Source organism: Gorilla gorilla, chromosome 3, assembly GCF_029281585.2.
Source record: "Gorilla gorilla gorilla isolate KB3781 chromosome 3, NHGRI_mGorGor1-v2.1_pri, whole genome shotgun sequence".
In the NCBI taxonomy this organism is placed as follows: domain Eukaryota; kingdom Metazoa; phylum Chordata; class Mammalia; order Primates; family Hominidae; genus Gorilla; species Gorilla gorilla.
In genome coordinates, this window is record NC_073227.2 from 109,315,449 (window position 1) to 109,335,534 (window position 20,086).

General features: G+C 37.5%; 1 protein-coding gene across 12 annotated transcripts in view; it reads right to left on the reverse strand.

The window, feature by feature from the left end:
* FAM13A (family with sequence similarity 13 member A) overlaps positions 1-20,086 on the reverse strand; it is a 384,724-nt gene that overhangs the window by 271,022 nt on the left and 93,616 nt on the right. The window contains exon 2 of one of the 12 annotated variants that reach the window (XM_055384659.2): positions 11,384-11,511. The exons of the other annotated variants lie outside the window; for them this stretch is intronic. The gene's annotated coding sequence lies outside the window, so the exon portion shown is untranslated. The remainder of the gene's footprint in view (positions 1-11,383; positions 11,512-20,086) is intronic. 12 annotated transcript variants of the gene reach the window in all.

Below are 20,086 nucleotides of genomic sequence, written 5' to 3' on the forward strand. Positions count from 1 at the left end.
GCTATACCTGTATCACAAGATATATCACAGAATGGCACCTAACTCTAATCTTGACATGTATCCTAGTGTTTGTCACATGCCTGGACTTTTCAATGACCATGAAGTTATACTGTACTCATAATCTTAGCCTCAAGGAAAGAATAATATAAAGTAACTGACAAAACGCTAATCTCTATCATGATATATCTCAGAGCCATGAGAAGGTCAACCATTAAGACAACCAAAATACTTAGCCTCATGGTGCCAGATTTGTCAAAGTAGCTTCCCCCCTCCCTCTGCCTCATTAAACCTCACAAAATGTTTTATGAAAACTTGCTAATCTATTAGATATTAATAGTGTAATGAGCTGTTGCTGACTTTGCAGATTAAGAGAGGTTATAAACTCGACAACACGGGCAGCCTCTAGAAACTGAGAAACCAGCAAAGAAACAGAGACTTCAGCCTTATAACTGCATGGAACTGAATTCTGCCAACAATATGAATGAGTCTGGGAGTAGATTCCCCCTAGAACACCCAGAACAGTCATACAGGAGCCTAGACTGTCACCTTGATTTTGGTCTTGTGAGATTTAGAGTAGAGGAACCAGTTGAGCCCACACACCTCTCACCCACAGTACAGTGAGATAATAAATTTGCAATGCATTAAGTCACTAAGTTCGTGGTAATCTGTTATGGTAGCAATAGGAATCTAGTAGTTCCCCATTTGGAGATGACTAGACTGAAATAGAGAGATTGATTAGCCTGTCCACATTCACCCACGTACCAAATAGCTGAGCTACAACTTAAATCCAAGTGCCCAGGACCTCATAAGATACAATTTGATCAGCATACTCTTACAAAGTTAGCTATTATTGTTATCATTATTACAGAGCAGCTAACACCATGTCTCATGTATGTAAATATTTAAGAAATGTTTCCTGAATTAGTCAATCAATAAACAAATCTGTTGTGTAGTGGAGAGGTGGGAATCTTAATTAATTTGTGAGAAACTATAGCTTCGTAAATTCTCAGGGCTTGTGGAGAAATAAAATTTTAATAGAAACCTATAAGGCTGCATGGGCACAAAATATAAACTACATAAGAATAAACAAAACATGAATTATATTTCTAAATATGTATTTACAGAAGAATGAGAAAAATAATTATGAAATGCCAGCTGTACAGAATCAGACTGGGTTTTACCTCCGCATTTCATTCCCCAAGACTGGAATCACTTCTTTGGAGTGATGAGAAGCTTATATAGGCAACAGAATTTCATTTTCCTATGCAAAAGGAGGGATTATGTTTCTTACAAATCTCTTACAACCTCATGACCATGATATGGTTCTCAGAGGCCTCACGTAAATTTCTCAAAGGGCAGACTGATAAAGTGACTAATAAAAATTAATAAATTACCCTCTATTCTTAGAGGTTATTAGTGAAACTACAAATCTTATCATTCTGATTAGATTCTGCAAAATGCAGAGGTATGTTTATTGCCAAATTAGTCAATATTTATAGTGATCCTCCTGTTCCCAGAGAGAACCTGTATGTCCAAGTAAGAGCAAAGGCCTGCAGGAAGAACAAAGAATTAGGTGATATTTTACACTTTAGTCCTATAACCAAAACAAACTCCTGATAATGCCTAAATAGTATCTCAGCATATTTATTTTGTGAGTATTTATTGGGTACTGAATGCTTGTCAGTCGGGACAGGTGGTGTACATAAAAATATAAAATAGTCTAAATTATAAAGCTGGAACCTCATATCTACAATAAAGGTTAGACACAAGCATTTAGCAGCTGAAGAACTTATTTGTATGAGAATTTATGTACTGAGGAGACTGGAAAAAACAAATAGCATATAGGACAGAGAGCCTCACACAATGTAAAATGCTAATCTGAAACAATATTAGCAGTATCTCAGCTAATAAAACTAGGCTTTCTCCATAAATCTAGCACTACATTAAATGGGCCAAGTACAGTAAATATATAGTTTCAGATGAAATCATACTACCACCAGTTGGTTTTTTTCTAGGCACTACTGGTTAAATGCTCAGCTATAAGTGGCCTGTAAGTGGATTTGGTGTCATATGAGTTAAACCAAGCCCAGAGTTACTTAAGCCTATTTGTATGTCCTCTTACCCCTCCTTTCTCCCCTAAGGGCCTCAAATTGTTTATGGACTCATTGTAAAAGGTTGATTATTTCCATGGGTTCAGTAAAGCAGGTGTTCAAAACACGGCTTGACAGAGTTAGGGCAGAGCTCTAAGTGGCTAGCAAGCTAATCATCTGGCTATCCCTTCAACTGATATTCTTTAACCAAATTTTTAATATTTTTTATGTAGATTGATTTTCTATTAATACAAGTTGTATACTTTTTAAATAACTCACTTGTTGACTATGTCTTTTCTTCTTCTAACATAAAAGCATTACTAAAAAAACAAAGAACTTACTGAGGATTTCACCCAGCTCACAATTAATTCCATAATATCCCCAATGGGCCTCTTCTTGGCCTTGGAGCTGCTGGGTATCCCGCTTTTCCTCTTCAAGCCTATAATCTTTCTAAAACTATGTTAGAAAATAGTTACTCAAAATAAAGTTACAATATAACATAGCAATTACAGGTAGATACTCAAGAGAAATGAAAGCATATATCCACACAAAAACTTGTACATAAATGTTCATAACAGCCAAAAAATGGAAATAACCCAAATTTCCATCAACATGAATGGATAAGTAAAATATGGTATATTCATACAATAGAATATTAACCAGCCATAGGAATGCAGTACTGATATATGTGACACCACAGATGAAGCTTAAAACATTATGCTAGATCAAAGAAGCCAGTCACAAAGTACCACATACTGTGTGATTCCATTTATGAGACGTCCATAGAAGCAAGTGTTTATAGAAAGAAAGTAGACTGGTCTTTGCCTAAGGATGTGGGTGTTGGGAGGAGGGAGGAATGGGGAGTGACTGCTAATGGGCATACGGTTTCTTTCTGGGGTCATAAAAATGTTTGAAAGTTAAATAATGGTGATGGTTGCACTTTGTGAATAGATCAAAAACCACTGAATTGTATACTTTAAGAAGGTCAATTTATGGTGGGTAATTTATACACCAATAAAGCTGTTATAAAGAAATTCTGTTGACTTCAAAATCAAGCATGGGAAAAAATCAAGCATGGGAAAAGAAAGTCAGAGGAGACCTTTCAGATAAAGATGACAGATCATTTCAGTTAAAGATGAGTGTAGCTACTTTTCCTTCTAATATCCCACTAAAATGACAATTTTTTTAAAAGAATAAGTCCTCAATGATAAAGAGAATAGCCTAAAACATGACAGTAGATGGAAGATTTTAACAAATGTACATATGCACGCACACATGTGCACACAATCATGTTTCAAGATAAGTTGTTCTTATATGGAATAATTTGCTCAGTCATGGCTTCCCTTTCCAAGCTTGCACAACCTCACCCACTAGTTAATACTATCTCACAGAGTCAAAAGCCATATAAGGAAAATAAAGATGCATACGTGTACCCAGTAAAGAAAAGATCATCTAGTTATCAGGACCTACCATCTCAGAGGTCATGGGTGGTTATAGATACAAATAAGGTTCTTCCTGTCACATGGATCTGGATGAGAGCAGTCCAATTGGAACACTGCCAAAATGTATGAAGTCATCTGTGGAAACCTGGGTTTCCTGCCACCACATTTCCAATTTATTCCAGTGGAGGCTTTGTGCTGCTGATTGATTGGTACCTCGGGCAAATACGTAGACATCAAACCTTTAATTTTGCTCTGGGTTTAAGTCTTTACTTAGAAAAAAAGAATAGTGTATATGTTTGGCATTGCTTATAGAAAACCCAAAAGATACACACTGAAAATGGAAAGGTTAAATTTTGTAGTTTAATATAATGATTCTGTTTCTCGCAGAAACAGATATTTGTGTAAGTTGAGTAATTTCGAAAGAAAAGAAGCTTCCCAGTAAAAAGAAATTACCCTAGGGAAGGAAATATATCATATGCTTGTTATGGAGTTCATACTATCCAAGAAATGACAATTCATAACTAGTATCTGGCCAACATTTATTCATGTGGTACTGTAAAATTTGCAAGTCGAAACCACTCAGCTAATCTCAACACAATACAGATGGCATCAAGACAGTGTAGATAAAAGACAGGCTTGACTCCAAGGTATCTAGTGAGTTCCTCATATAATGAAGAAAGAGAAAGCCCTAAGGCTTAGGTACAAATTAGCTTATTAAATTAGATTTATTTACAATTAGCCACTGTGCTGATTAAAATGGCCCTATTATTATGGTGGTTTTCTTAAGAAAAACAGTTACTGTCTAAATTATCAAATACTCATAAGCATTTGATAAAATTCACAGGCACTTAACTCTCACATGTTGTTTGCACAGCTGCTATTATAAAATTCTGTCTCATTTAAAATCAAATATGGGTTGTGGGGGTAAAAAAAAAAAGGCAAGGGAGAATTTCCATTTAAAGAGACAGACCGATTATATGTGTTTATCTAGTCTTCCCAAGGCTCCACTGAAATGACAGTAAAATAATACTTAAAAAGTGTAAGCACCCAACAGCAAAAAAAAAAAAAAAAAAAAAAAAAAAAAAAAAAAAAAAAAGAACAGCAGAGGAAACAGAAGAGTATGAGATTTTAAAGACATTTGGAAGTGGATGCAAGTGACTGGAAACAGATTGTTTACAAGCCTGTCAGGCTCGGCAAGTCCTTCAACACCGCCTGCATCCAGGCAGGCATGTGCTCAGACAGGAGTGCTGAGGCTTAGTCTCTGGGTAATATCAAAGGATTCTTGAATATCTGAGATAGTTAAGGACTAGCACAAGAAACACATTTGAAAATGTGAGATTAGTGAAAAGTCTTCTAAGAAATAAGGAGTCATTATTTCCTTACTGATGGGAAGTAAGCATACTACTTCCCACCTCCCCCAAGCCCTGCTCTTGATGAACTCAGTAGATGAAGAGAAAAAGATGTTCACATACTGACATTTGGGCATCCCCAAATGACACAGCTAAATTTCTCATTTTTCTATCTAATCCTTCCAAAGTGAAGTATGCCAAGAGACAAGCCCCTGATCCCATTTACAAAATGTTAACCTCAGATCAAAACAGCTAAGAATCACTTTATGTTTGAATAAAGACAAAAAGAAAACCCATAAACAGATAATACAGAGAAAAGAAGAAAACTTAAGTACAACGTAACAACAAACCATTGTTAGTATCCTCAGAAAAGTAAGACAAGAATGTTCTAAAAGAGTATGGTGTTTTGCAAGAGGAATCAAAAGCAAGATTATTTTGGATATTAAAAATAGAAAAGCTAAAATTAAAAAAATAGGTTTGGCAGGAAAATAAATGAGGAAATTTCACAGAAAACAGAATTAAAAGACAGTGATAAGTCATTTAAAGAAACTATAATATAGGAAGGATAATACAAGAAAATTTCCAAGATCAAAAGAAAATACTTTCCAATCTGATGGAACTCATGGAATGTTTAACATAATGGGTAGAAAAAAGACTCCAGGAAATAGTAGGTCCAGGAAAAAACACTGGTGAGGGAAAACTCAAGATGACATCTACAACCAATACAAGTGGGAGCAGAAAATAAAAAGGGCCCCAAAGAGGAATCACCACAGAAATAAAGAATGGATAAATTACTTTTTTTTTTAAGTTAACAGTGGAGTTGTTGGAGCAATTTGCAAAAAAAAAACTGCATCAAGTTTATAGAAAATGATGTAAGTGGGCTGGGCATGGTGGCTCACACCTGTAATCCCAGCACTTTGGGAGGCTGAGGTGGGCAGATCACTTGAGTTCAGGAGTTCAAGACAAGCCTTGCCAACATGGGGAAACCCTGTCTCTACTAAAAATATAAAAATTAGCTAGGTATGTTGGTGCACACCTGTAATCCCAGACACCTAGGAGGCTGAGGCAGCAGAATCATGGTTATAGGTGTGCGGGAGGTGGAGGCTGCAGTGAGCAGAGGTTGCAGCGAGCTGAGATCCCACACCACTGCACTCCAGCCTGAATGACAGAATGAGTGGGGAAAAAAGAAAAAAAAAAAAATATATATATATGTATGTAAAAAAAAAAGACAAATATTGTCAGAAAATATCTCACACACCATATACCCTCTTACGTAATTATTCACACATTAATTATAAATTTAACTAAATTTGTGATATATCAATATTCGAAGAAATTGTTTGGAGTAAGTGGCAAGGGAACAGAGTGAATTCCATCTATTTTATAAGCAGAAGTGATGAGATATCTGAAAGTGAGCAATCAAGATTTAACACTATATTATCAAATGGAAGCAAATACCAAAACAACAGCTAAACCAGTTAAAAGTTATTCATTCTTAGAAAGAACTGAGGGCTGCCAAAGGGTATGGTAGGGATCTGCCGGTTTTGTTTTCTTTTTTTGTAGAGACAGGGTCTCACTATGTTGTTCAGGCTGGTCTCAAACTACTGGCCTCAAGCAATCCTCCTACCTTGGCATCGCAAAATGCTGGAATTATATAGTCATAAGCTACCACACCTGGCCAGGGTCTGCTGGTCTTTTCTTTTCTTTTTTGTAAGATGGAGTCTCACTTTGTTGCCCAGGCTGGAGTGCAGTGGTGCAATCTCAGCTCATTGCAATCTCCACCTCCCGGATTCAAATAACTCCCGTGCTTCAGCCTTCTGAGTAGCTGGGATTACAGGCGTGCACCACCAGGCCTGGCTAATTTTTGTATTGTTAGTAGAGATGGGGTCTTGCCATGTCAGCCAGGCTGGTCTCAAACTCCTGGCATCAAGTGATCCACCCACCTCAGCCTCCCAGAGTGCTGGGATTACAGGCGTGAGCCACCGAATCCAGCCCATCTTGTGTTATCAACTTAGCCAACGATGAGAAAGTTCAAGCACAGTTTCAATTAATTTGGGCAAGGATTTTGAAATCTTCCTCTTAACTCCAAGTTGAATTCATTTCTTTTTTCCCTTTTCCTTCTCCTTTCTAATCATTAGGCAGGTAAGTACACTTATTCTTCTATAACTCTTTTGTAAATATTCGAAAAGAAAGGGAAGTTAGAATAGAGAAAGGGTAAGGAGACCAATTTTAAGCTTAAAAGCAGAAAAAATGAGGAGAATCACACTAAAATGACTTTTCTTTTTATAACCAAGAAAACAATGGACAGGAGTGAGGGCTGAGGATGAGTTGGGACATAAGCATTGGGAAGGGAGATTACATTAAAATTATGGATGCCCATGTTCCATCCCCCTAATGATTTTATTGGCCTGCAATGTGACTTGATCTCTGAAAGTTTTCTAAGCTTTCTAGAAAATTATTTTTTTTTAACTTTTATTTTAGGTTTGGGGGTACATGTGAAGGTTTGTTACATAGGTAAACTCATGTCATGGTTTTTTTTTTGGTACAGATTATTTAATCACCCAGATATTAAGCCCAGTACCCAGCTGTTATCTTTCCTGTTCCTCTCCCTCCACTCACACTTCATCCTCAAGTAGACCTAGTGTCTGTTGTTTACTTCTTTGTGTTCATAAGTTCTTATCATTTAGCTCCCACTTATAAGTGAGAACAAGCAGCATTTGGTTTTCTGTTTCGATGTTAGTTTGCTAAGGATAATAGCCTCTAGCTCCATCCATGTTCCCATGAAAGACATGTTCTCATTCTTTTTTATGGCTGCATAATATTCCATGGTGTATATGTATTATATTTTCTTTATCCAATCTGTCATTGATGGCATTTAGGTTGATTCCATGTCTTTGCTATTGTGAATAGTGCTGCAAATGAAAATTCACATGCATGTGTCTTTATGGTAAAATGATTTCTATTGCTCTGGGTATATACCTAGTAATGAGATTTGCTGGGTTGAGTGATAGTTCTGTCTTTAGGTCTTTGAGGAATTGCCACACTACTTTCCACAATGGTTGAACAAATTTATACTCCCATCAACAGTGTATAAGGATTCCCTTTTCTCTACAACCTCATCAGCATCTGTTAATTTTTGACTTCTTAGTAATAGCCATCCTGACTGGTGAGATAATATCTCATTGTGGTTCCAATTTGTATTTCTCTAATGATCAGTGATGTTGAGCTTTTTTCATATGCTTATTGGCTGCATGTATGTCTTCTTTTGAGAAGTGTCTGTTCATGTCCTTTGCCCACTTTTTAATGGGGTTGTTTTACTTTCCTAAATTTGTTTAGCTTCCTTATAGAGGCTGGATATTAAACCTTTGTCAGATGCAAAGTTTGCAAATATTTTCTCCTATTCTATAGGTTGTCTGTTTACTCTGTTGATAGTTTCTTTTGCTGTGCAGAAGTTCTTAAGTTTAATTAGATCCCAGTTGTCAATTTTTGCTTTTGTTGTGATTGTTTTTGGTCTTTGTCATGAAACCTTTGCCCTTTCCTACATCCAGATGGTATTGCCTAGGTTGTCTTCCAGGGTTTTTATAGTTTTGGGTTTTACATTTAAGTCTGTAATCCATCTTGAACTGAATTTTGTATACGGTGTAAAGAAGGGGTCCAGCTTCAGTCTTCTGAATATGGCTAGCCAGCTATCCCAGCATCATTTATTGAATAGGGAGTCTCTTCCCCATTGCTTGTTTTTGTCAGCTTTGTTGAAGACCATATAGTCATAGGTGTGCAGCCTTATTTCTGGGCTCTCTATTCTGTTCCATTGGTCTATGTGCCTTCCAAGGCAATTCTTACAGACTGCAACAGTTGAGAAGCACTGACCTAGCACTTATTAAATATTTAGTATGTGACTGGCATTATTCCAAGTTCTTTAGTATCTTTCAATATCCACAATAACCTCAGGAAGTAGACACTACTGCTATTGAGAGGGAAGAATTCCCTGCGCCCCTCTGTGGGACTTGCAACAGGGGTGTGGCTTGCTTACTCAAACCCCTTGTGGGAGGAGGAGCATGCAGGCAAGCAGGTGCTGGGGCCAGAGAGAGCACTTTTGGGCTCCACCCCCAAGGTAGCGTCTAGGGGTATGTTACAATTAATGGTCTTTTAGCAGTTGCTATCCATGGACGGCTAAGTGTTAACCAGCTCAGTGGAGAGTCAGTGTGATAGCCTTTTACACCCTGCCCTCTTGGTACCCCGGTCCTTGTCTGGCAACCAGGAAGAGTCAGGTCACATGGATTTGAAGGATGGTGAATGCGGATTTTTTATTAAGCAGTGGACGGTGGCTCTCAGCGGAAGGAGAGCTAGACAGGGGATGGTGCAGGAGGAAGGTAATCTTTCCCTGAAGCTCTGCTGTCTCCAGCTGGGCTCCTCTCTGAAGTTAAGCCGCGTCTATCCATAGTCTCAGACACTCAGTCGCTTCTTCTCCTCTCGACATTCAGCCACTTGCCCCTCTGCCAGCTGAGGTCTGGGGTTCATATGGGCACAGGATAGGGGGGCAGGACAGACCAGAAAGTAACATTCAGGCACAAAAACAGGAATGCCTGTTCTAATTTAGGGTCACGGGTCCAGGCTTGAGGGTGGAGCCCTCACCAGGGACTCCGCTCTCCTGCCTCCTGTCCGTATCATTATCTCCATTTAACAGGGAAACTAAGTGTGGTGATTTAAAAATGCCCACAAAGTTTGACACATTTCCCTTAAAAAGATGGAGCCTAATTTTCCTCCCCTTGAATACAGACCAGATTAATGACTTGCCCCTAGCAAACAGGGCAGAGTGATTCTATCTGACTTCTAGAGCTAAAAGGACAGCTTCCATCTCTCTTGAACTGCACGCTCTGGGAGAAGCCAGCTACCATGTTAAGATAACATTCAAGCAGCCATCTGAAGAAGCCCACAGAAAAAGGAATTAAGGCCTCTCACCAAGACCGAGCATTAAATTGTCATCCATGTGAGTAAGCCACCTTGGAAAAAGATCCTCGAGCCCCAGTCAAGCTTTCACATACCTGTAGCCCCTGCCAACCTCTTGACCACAACTTCCCGAGACCTTGAACCAGAACTGCCCAGGTAAACCACACTTGAATTCTTGACCCACAGAAACTGTGAGAGAAGATACGTGTTTACTGATTTAAGCCACTAAATTTTGGAGTCATTGTTATACAGAAATACATTAACAGATACACTAGGGCACAAAAAGGGTAAGTAACTTGGCCATACTAATGCAGACAGCAAATGGCAAACCGAGATTTGAAATCTATTGGAATGGAGCCAAAGCCTATGCTCTAAGGCACATGCTATAAGCACTTTCTTCAAAATGGAGATTATACTGTCAATATCACATTAGAGCTGGTGCTAAGATTAAAAGAGATTATATAAGTAAAATATCTACTAGGTATTAAACTAAGCAATAAGTAGTCACCTAATGGCACCCATTACTGTCATCATTCACTCGAACAAGTATATTCTCAAAAAGGATCAATATTAAACACAAAAAACACCTCAGTATCATTTTTTCCACAGCATTTCATTTATTTTAAACTTTTTCCTTACTTCTAAATTCACTAGACATTAAGGATTTCCGAGACAGAAACAAATCAATGCTATAATAATTTATATCCCAGAGACTATCTAATTAACATCCCACTGCAGGCTTTTTTACTGTTTTTCACTCAAATATTTATCAAATTTAATAAATTTTAAAAAGCACAGTGTTATGGACTAAATTTTGTCCAAAATTCACAGATTGACGCCCTAGCCCCCAGTGTGCCCACAGTGGAAGACAGCACCTTTAAGGAGGCAAGGAAAGTTAAATGAGGCCACAAGAGTTGGCTCCTGATCAAATAGGGCTGGTGTCCCTATAAGAAGAGAAAGAGATATCAGGAGTACTCCAGCACAGACAAAAGGCTATGTGAGGACACAGCAAGAAAGTGACGACATCTGCAAGGAAAGAAAAGAGCCCTCACCAGAAACTACTGCCAGCACCTTGATCTTGGACTTCCAGCCACCAGAACTGTGAGAAAATAAGTTTCTGTTGTTTTAGCCATCCAGTCTGTATTATTCTGTTATGGTGGCCCTAGCTGATTAATACAAGCAGTATAAAATAAAAAGGCTAGGCTTTGGAGCCAGGCAGATCCCAACTCTGCACAATCTACCTGCTTGTTCTTTGGCAAGTAACTTGCCCTCACTGAGCTGAGCTTCACTTTCTTTATCTATGAAATATTTGTAGGAATAGCTGTAATGGAGATAAAAACACAAACACAAGTAAAGCACCTAGGCAAAATCTTGACCCAAAACAGGCACTTAAATTGTGATTAAAGAAATATATAAAATTAGCTTATTGTTATCTATTTGTATCTACAATATTGTCCAAACATAATTGATGCTCAGAATTATAAACACTGATGAGTCTACAAAGATGACTATGAAATGCACATCTTTAGTCCTAATCCCTCTCATAAGCACTAACCTTCATTTTACTCATCCATTTAAAATGAACTCCTCGTCACGGCCCCCAAATAATCTTCCTTTGTTAACTTCCATTAGGTTTATTAAAGGATCAATTGTCAAGATGTCACATCTGGATCTTTCCCCTTTCTTTAAAAAAAAAAAAACAAAACACGATCTCTGAGACAGATATTTAATAAAGTCTCCACCATGAAATCATCAGAGTCTACTGTGAAATTAAATTAATTAAAACTAAAAGCTGTTGGAACTTTAAATTATTTGAACCTTAAGAGAAATGAGAATATGTGGCCTGAGTCACGTAGCATGCAGTTGCAACTTCTGCTTCTCTGATTATAGATTAACTTTCCTCTGTATTCTTGTACTGTAGATGATTAGGAAAGACCCAAAGGTACCAGAGATAAGACTCCCTTCAACACCATTACCTCTCCTTACAGAATGTTAAAGCAGTCTTCCTTGGGCTGTAACAAGCTATAATCAATCAAATTGCTATAATGTATGTGCTATGAGCTATGCAAGGTTAGAGAAAACCAGATCCACGCATGTCTGTGTCTTTCCACAATGCCAGGCTTTTATTAATGTTATTCCAATCACAAAAGCCATGAGCTACATGGAATTCCCAAGAAGGCAATTTTCCTTAGTACTTCCTGTTAATTTGGTAGTCAGAGTTGTGGGGACACAGGCTCAAACCACTTCACAACTCAGTCAATATTGCAAACCATATATAATAGTAAACTTCAGCAATATATAAATAACGTTAAGCATTCCACAACAAAGTAACATATAATATCAAGAGGAAGAAGAGACAGGAGAAAAGGGTTGACAAACCAGTCCAGGGAGAGTGAAGAAGACCAAATGAGTCCTAGTCTGGGTTGAGCAGTCTGTTGGTCTTGCAAGGAAGAGTATTTTAGGTGGCAGAACCTTCTGCAACAGATGCCAAGCTCTTAATCATGAGTAACTACAAAACAGTGTCAGTTAAGACGGCCCTTTTGAGCTACTGAAGACCTAATCTTTTATAGTCAGAGTCCTCTGGTGAGAACTGTTAGGAACTGGTGCCTGTTTGTGTCCATATCTGGTTGGACACAATCTTTATTTTTTATTTGTTTATTAAGCAAAGGATCTTATCCTTGTCGGCAATGTGTCCTGTGAAATATAAAATAAGAGTCTTTTTCTAAGATGGAGATAGTTATGTCAGGGGTCCTCTATACAGTATGTACTGACCTTGTATGGAAAAATTTGTAACCCTGCTAAACTACTCTGCCTCTGCCTATATAAGTAAAACTTTAACCTCTCTACTTTGAACCTCTGTCCCCATTCCTTTGGAGTCTGTGTTTCCCGAGTGGTTATCCCCAGGCTTTGTACCGAATAAACTCTAAACTTAATCATATTTTCTGAATTTCATCATTTAAGGTTGACACTACCAAGTGTAACAGACAGCACCTAAGCCTTTGGGCTAAGTCCCAAATTTGCCTGGAGGTAGGGAAAGAGCATTAGGCAGCCACAGAAAGTTCCTAGAAAGTTGAAGACTGTCTCTTCCTTTCAGGACAAAAGATCAGGTCTGAGGAGCTGAAGCACTTTAAAATGTAAAGGTGCTACCCTGTGTACAGATAGAAAAGATTTGAATAACTGAAGACAAAGGAACACTAGTTGCCTCTGGCCTTATCTAAACACTACGTTTGCAGGGATCTTTCCCTGGTGCTACTACAACTCACCTCACAAATTTCTTCCTGATTATTAGTATGTATTCACAACCATCTGATAAACTGGCCCTCTGCCACCATGTGGTTCTGTGGACCCCATCAAAGGTACAGACACCAGGGTCAGGCCACCAGACTACCCCTTCCTAACACAGTTTCTCAGGTCATCTCAAAACCTCTGACTTTTCTTACCCTCATTATCTTTTCTTTTTTTTTCTGAGATGGAGTCTTGCTCTGTTGCCCAGGCCGGAGTGCAGTGGTGCAATCTCGGTTCACTGCAACCTCCATCTCCTGGCTCAAGCGATTCTCCTGCCTCAGCCTTCTGAGTAGCTGGGATTACAGGCACCTGCCACCACGCCTGGCCAATTTTTCTATTTTTAGTAGAGACAGGGTTTCCTCATGTTGGCCAGGCTGCCCTCAAACTCCTGACCTCAGGTGATCCTCCCATCTCGGCCTCCCAAAATGCTGGGATTACAGGTGTAAGCCACCATGCCTGGCCATCCTCATTATCTTAATAATTACCAGCTACGATGTTCTGTTCATGTTTTCTGTCTGTCTCTGGTAACCTTCCTTTAAAATCCCATGATGAGTTTCTTTTTGGAATGATGACAAAGAAAGTATTGGCACTGGATAGTGGTGATGGTTGCACAACACTGAGATTATACTTGATGTCACTGAATTGTACTTAAAAATGGTTAAAATGGTAAATGCTATGTTATGTATATATTTACAACAATTTAAAAAATTTTCATTGCCAACTATTTATCTGATACAGATGGTTATAGGACTATGACCTAGATTTCTGTTAGCCTTCTAGATGTTCTCTCTGCATGTAGCATCTTCCCATCTAACCATCTTACACAGCACTGCCTAACATACTGTTTCTATTACGTGAGATCTTTCTTAAACATTTTGTTATTTATATATAAATATTAATTTAACACTAATATTCAAGACCCTATACCACCTAACCTCAACCTACTTTTTCAATGGTATCTTTTGCTAATCTCTTCTAGCTACAGATAGCTCTGTCAGATAATTCTGTCTTACAGTGTTTTTGCTCATGCCCTTAACTCACTTAAAAGATTTTCCTCTCTATACAAGTTAATGTTGTCTCCAATCTTATTTTTCCCACAAAGTGTTTTCTGACCACCATAATCCAGGCTGGTTTTCTTCCCTCCTTGTTAGTTACCACTGACTGGATGTTTTTATTGTTCATTTAAAGCACTATTGTGAATATATACAACATATCTTCTACTTCCTCAATTAAATCACACACTCCTTAAAATCAAGATGTTTAATTTTTCATTTCTTTGTATTACTCAGTATCTATTTAGAAGTTACTAAAAAAAATACTGATGGATGATCTAATTCCAAGTCATCAAATAACAATAAAAATACTCAACTATGATCTAGAACTACTTACATTTATATTAGAGAAGAATTTTCCACAGGAAACAGTCAATTAAAAATATTTCTAGTTAATCCTAAATTAAATGAATCCTCTTCTGCAATCTTTTTATGGCTTACAATTCACACCTATTTCCAAAACACACGAGATTACAAAAATAAAAAGTACATATACTACTGCCCTACCAACATAAGGATAAAAGATCAAAAGGCATGGAATACACCAAGCTGAGATAATCATACTATAAACCTTGATTAAGGAAGACGAGTTGCTGCAGTCAGAGAGAAGCCTAACATGGCAATAGGAAAGGATGATCACTGAAGGTCCCTTTGAGTGTGTCTCTTAAATATAAATTGTCTAAACCTCTGAGAGGGATTGTGAGGCCTCTGAAAGAAGTGAAAGGTTCTGGAAGAAATCAAATAGAGAAAGAAGTCTTTGATAAAAATCTGTCATGCAGGTATACTGATTTGCTAACTAAAACCCATATAATCTCAGAGCTTCAGACATCAGACACATCCAAAGTGGATAATTTGTTATAGAAATGAATGAATTTAAACAGTTTTCTCCCATGGAGGGCCACTGTTCATCTACAAGATGTTAAGGGTCAGGGATGCTTACAGACATCCAGACTGTTCTCACTGGCAGTTTGGTTTAGCCTAAATGTCTGAAAAAATACTCAGGGCTCCAGAACTCCATCCTATAAAGCATGGAAGAGACGACTTTGATCTGAAAAATTTTAAGCATATTCAACTATGAAATCACTTGCTCTTTACACAGGATATAATTCAAAGGCCTACAACAACATTAAAAAAAAAGAAATGTAGCATTGAGTTGTGACAGAATACCAAGAAAACAATTTAATCTGTTATTATGAGGATGGATTTATGAAAGCAGGGTAGTCACCCCTGAGGAAATTACATCAAAACAACTTTATCACATATTGATGTATAGTAGAAAGGGTGGGAGATGAGAATACTGTTTACTGGCAAGCGCAGCATCTGCTTTTAATGGGCATTAAAAGCAAAACCCATTCAACTATGTGTAAAGGGTTTTACCATCCCCGGCTTCAGGGTGCTCAGTTGCAACGTCCACCCTGTACTGTAAGGGTACCTCACACAGGATAAACCAACAAGAAACACAGTAATCCTTCCTATCTTTCATCTGAAATATGAAAGAAGGAAGTTTATTTTATAGAGACAATAAAATATATATATAACACAGTATATATATATATCACAGTATATATATAAAAAACACAGTATATACATACATATATAACAGTATATATATATATATATAAAACACAGTAACCCTTTTTACCTATCTTCTATCTGAATTATGAAAGAATAAGTTTATTTTATAGAGGCTATATTGTCTGATGCCTAATGCATACATTATTCCCTCTATTTGGCAGCTTACATAACTAGTAGTTGCTTAATTATAGTCATGCACTGCATAATGATGTTTTGGTCACTGAGTGACTATATATATGACTATGGTCCTATAAGATTATAATGGAGCTGAAAAATTCCTATTGCCCAGTGATGTCATAGCCATCATAACATCCTACTGCAATATATTACTTATGTGTTTGTGGTGATGCTGGTGTAAACAAACCTACTGGCTTCCAGTCCTATAAAAGTATAGCATACACAATTACATTCGGTACATAATACTTGGTAACAATAATAAATGACTATGTTACTGGTTTATGTAGTTACTATACAGCAAGTATAACGACATTTCGTTCAAGGTCATTTTGTTCTAATGCTGATGAGAAAAAAATAATCAATTCCCAGCCAGAGCCACTGTCTATGTAGAGTTTGTGCCTTCTCCCCAGGTCTGCATGAGTTTTCTCTGGGTACAAAGATGGGCATGACTGGTTAATCGGCATGTCTAAATGTTCCCAGTCTGAGTGAGTGTGGGCATGGAAGTGAGTACACCCTGTGGTGCAATAGTGTCCTGCTCAGGGTTGACTCCCCCCTTGTGCCTGAGCTGCTGGGGTAGGTTCCAGCCACTCACGACCCTGAATTGGAAAAGGCAGGTTAGAAAATGAATGAATGAATAAATGAATGAATACAAATGATCGTAAAATAAAAATTCGTAGACAGTAATCCTACAGATGCATGACAATAAACGATGCAGTAGGAACGCACTCAGTGAGCCTCCCATATTTGCCATTGATTTTGAACTATGTGGTGGGAAGAGGTGCTGCTGACAACTTTTACTTCACAAATACCTATTCCTTGATTTAACCCATTACCACTATGACAGCCATCACTCACTATTTACCAAAAACTGGGGAAATAATTCTTATTTTTTAAAAAGTATTTCTTAAATGTAAGTGTACCTCACATTTATTTCAATGTTTAATAACAGAAGTGTTCTGGGTCTTCAATTAGAAGTTTCGTGATGTTTTTGTAACCAGAATCATGCCATCAGAACTTAACTATTGTGGGAAGTCAGGGACCCCGAATGGAGGGACCGGCTGAAGCCATGGCAGAAGAACATAAATTGTGAAGATTTCATGGACATTTATTAGTTCCCCAAATTAATACTTTTATAATTTCTTACACCTGTCTTTACTGCAATCTCTGAACATAAATTGTGAAGATTTCATGTACATTTATCACTTCCCCAATCAATATTCTTGTGATTTCCTATGCCTGTCTTACTTTAATCTCTTAATCCTGTCATCTTCATAAGCTGAGGATGTTATGTCGCCTCAGGACCCTGCGATGACTGCGTTAACTGCACAAATTGTTTAAACAATATGAAATCTGGGCACCTTGAAAAAAGAACAGGATAACAGCAATGTTCAGGGAACAAGGGAGATACCCATTAGGTCTGGCTGCCTGAGAGCTGGGCAGAACAGAGCCATATTTGTCTTCTTTCAAAAGCAATAGGAGAAATATCGCTGAATTCTTTTTCTCAGCAAGGAACAGCCCTGAGAAAGAGAATGCGTTCCTAGGGGGTGGTCTCTAAAATGGCCGCTCTGGGAATATCTGTCTTTTACGGTTGAAGATAAGGGATGAAATAAGCCCTGGTCTCCTGTAGCGCTCCCAGGCCTATTAGGACAAGGAAATTTTGGTCAGACTGGTTGTCTGCTCTCAAACCCTGTCTCCTGATAAGATGTTATCAATGACAATGTGTGCCTGAAACTTCATTAGCAATTTTAATTTCGCCCCGGTCCTGTGATCTTACCCTGCCTCCATTTGCCTTGTAATATTTTATTACCTGGTGAAGCATGTGATCTCTGTGACCCACACCCTATTTGTACATTCCCTCCCCCTTTTGAAAATCACTAATAAAAACTTGCTGGTTTTGTGGCTTGCGGGGGCATCACGGAACCTGCTGACATGTGATGTCTCCCCCGGACACCCAGCTTTAAAATTTCTCTCTTTGTACTCTTTCCCTTTATTTCTCAGACTGGCTTACACTTAGGAAAAATAGAAAAGGACTCATGTTGAATTATCGGGGGCGGGTTACCCCGATACTTAACTTTTGTTTGTATTAACCTGCCTGTGATAAAATTTATTTCCTGATATATCATTTTACTTAAAGTTGCAGTTTCCAAGAAATTATCAACAACATTAAGTGAAAACTTACTATACTATACATTTTATTATTTTAGAGTGTACCCATTCTATTTATACATATATGTATAAAGTGCATTTTAGAGTGTACTCATTCTATTTATATGTATGAAGTTTATATATATATAAAGTTAACTGTAACACAGATTCAGATACACATATACATATATACGTGTACGTTAACTGCAACACAGACTCAGATATACATATACATATATATGTGTATGTTAACTATAACACAGACTTAGATACACATATACATATACATACATATATACATGTGTATGTTAACTATAACACAGACTCATACACATATACATACATATATATACACATGTGTATGTTAACTGTAACACAGACTCAGATACACATATACATATACAAACATATATATATATCTATACACACACATGTGTATGTTAACTGTAACACAGACTCAGGCAGGTACTACGGGAGGTATTCCGTAAGAAGGCATTGCTATTGTAGGAGATGGCAGTTCCACGAGTGTTACTGTTCCTGAAGACTTTCCATTGGAACAAGATATGGAGGTGGAAGGTAGTAATATTGATGATTCTGACTCTGTAGGCCTAGACTCACATCTGTGCTTATGTCTTAGTTTAAAAAAAAAAAATTTTACAAAGTAAAAAAAGAAAAAAGAAAATTTTAAAAATAGAAAAATATTAAAATTATATGATGAAAACAATTTGTAGAGCTACGCAGGGTATTTGTATTTTAAGCTAAGTGTTATTTTAAAAGAATCAAAAGGTTTTTAAAAGTTAAAAAGTTATAAAGTAAAAAAGTTACAGTAAGCTAAGGTCTATTACTGAAGACAAAACAAATTTTTAAATAAATTTAGTTTAGCTTAAGTGTACAAGATTTATAAAGCCTACAGTGGTGCAGTAATCTCCTAGGCCTTCATATTCACTCACCACTCACTCACTGACTCACCCAGAGCAACTTCTAGTCCTGCAAGCTCCATTCATGGTAAATGCCCTATACAGGTGTACCATTTAAAAAATCTTTCATACTATATTTTTACGTACCTTTTCTGTTTTCTTTTTTATTGTTATTTCTTTTGAGACAGGGTTTCACTCTGTCACTCAGGCTGGAGTGCAGTGGTATGATTATGGCTCACTGCAGCCTCGACTTTCTAGGCTCAAGTGATCCTCCCACCTCAGCCTCCTGAGTAGCTGGGACTACAGGTGCATGCCTCCATGCCCTGCTAATTTCTTAATTTTCTGTAGAGATGCGGTTTTGCCATGTCACCCAGGCTGATCTCAAACTCCCGGGCTCCAGCAATCTGCCCACCTCAGCTCCCAAAAGTTCTGGGTTACAGGCATAAGCCACAGGCCAGGCCTACTGTACCTTTTCAATTTTTAGATATGTTGAGATACACAGGTGTTTTCTACTGCATTACAACTGCCTACAGTATTCAGTATAGTAACATGCTGTATAGGTTTGTTGCCTAAAAGCAACAGGCTATGCCATATAGCCTAGGTGTGTAGTAGGCTATACAATCTAGGCTTGTGTAAGTATACTGTATGATATTCACACAACAATGAAATCACCTAATAATGTATTTTTCAGAACGTATTTATGTCATTGATGCTTAACTGTAATTTTTTTTTACTGAATGACTCAAATCTAACCAGAGATTTTAAGGGAATGGAAGAATAATACTAACATAGCAAAAATTTAACCTCTCTTCCCATTCAAAATTTGTTACCTGTGCATAACCTCACATAACCTAAAGGCTGACTATACAATGAGTCTTGCTTTTAGAATGATACTGCTTGCTTTTATGACACCTATCAACTTTCTGATGACTGAGGAATCATGTCATAAATATGGCAACTCACAAAGACCTAAATGATTACAAAATATTTCTATAAATAGTAATAAAAATAATAAAACAGTACATTCTCATATCAAATGAAAACTATTCTGGAAATGTGATAAAAGCCTTTGAAATTTACAGGATTTTTGAGTACTAAGAATACTTA